General features: G+C 48.4%; 1 pseudogene; it reads right to left on the minus strand.

The window, feature by feature from the left end:
• Positions 1–727: 727 nt before the first annotated feature.
• The window catches only part of LOC105523480, a 16,499-nt pseudogene continuing 15,874 nt past the window's right edge, over positions 728–1,352 (minus strand).

Below are 1,352 nucleotides of genomic sequence, written 5' to 3' on the forward strand. Positions count from 1 at the left end.
TCCCACAGTGGGCCCTGGGTGCCACCTCCCTCCGCTTCTCCAAAGCCCAGCAAACACCTCCCTGGGGTTTAGTCTAATCCTGAGACCCAGTTCTAGCCTCTTTTCTCTCTGCCTTCAATGGAGATAATTTTTTCCACGAAAAGAGGATTCTACTCCAAATATGTGCAAAGGACAGGTACAGAGCTTGGAAAAATGGACACAAGTCCTGCAAATAGTTCAGACCAAAATACTGAAAATCAGTTTTCAAATACTAGATGAAATTCTGCCACCATGTTCCAGTCTTCATTCCCCAAAGGGGAAGCAGTTCAGCCAGTTTTCTCCTTACAGAAGCTGAGCTGACACAGAGTGGCACACACTGCTAGGGCGTGGTGAGGAGACAGCAGGCTCAGGGGATTTCCACTGAATACACAAGCAAGCACGTCTCTATCCTGTCCCTCATGATCTCAAAGACAACTTGTATGCTCTGAATACGTCTTTACAAAGTTTCCAGTTACATAGTGTGAGGGGTGGACACTCTCCAAAGAGAACGATGAAGCTTTATTTCCTGCCATCTGTAAGTTGTTCGCCTAAGACCCTAGTTTTGGGCTATAAATGGTGTGAGACATCATATAAACAGGTGTCATGATCCTAACCATTAATGAGAAAAACAAGACTGAAAATAAGCAAATTATTCACCTGACAACCCAGAGCCAAGAGATGGCAGAGCCAGGCACTGGATGCCTTGAGTTCAGTGCTGGTTGCCAATCCTGCAGTGGTCCAGTCCCTTCCTCAGTGCCCCCATCACCTCCCCATTCCTCAAACTGTAAATGAGGGGGTTGAGCATAGGAGTAAGAACCGTGTAGAAAAAGGAGACTACTTTGTCATGGCTGGGGGCCCGGTAGTGCCTAGGCCTCAGGTAGATGAACATGGCTGCCCCATAGAAGATGGTGACAGCTGTCAGGTGGGAGGAGCAGGTGGCCAGAGCATTCGTAGCACAGTCCCTAGGATGCAAGCATAGGAGGCCACAATGATGGAGAATGGGAAGAGAAGCATGAAGACACAGCAAGCAAAGAGGAGGGTGTCAAAAAGGGAAGTGTCTACACAGGCCAGCTTCAATAAAGCTGGAACCTCACAGAAGAAGTGATCCACGTTCCTTGAGCCACAGTAAGGTAAGCTCATGGCTGCCACCATCTGAGTCACTCCATCGATTATCCTAAAGGCCCAGGAGCTCCCAATAATCTGGAGACAGACTCTCTGATTCATGAGGATGGACTAGTGAAGTGGGTGGCTAATGGCCACATAGCGGTCATAAGCCATGAGTCCCAGCAAGAGCCCCTCAGATCCCACAAGAGAGACAAAAAAGCCAGTTTGTA

The sequence above is a fragment of the Colobus angolensis genome, unplaced genomic scaffold (genome assembly GCF_000951035.1).
Source record: "Colobus angolensis palliatus isolate OR3802 unplaced genomic scaffold, Cang.pa_1.0 Scaffold465, whole genome shotgun sequence".
NCBI classification, from domain to species: Eukaryota; Metazoa; Chordata; class Mammalia; order Primates; family Cercopithecidae; genus Colobus; species Colobus angolensis.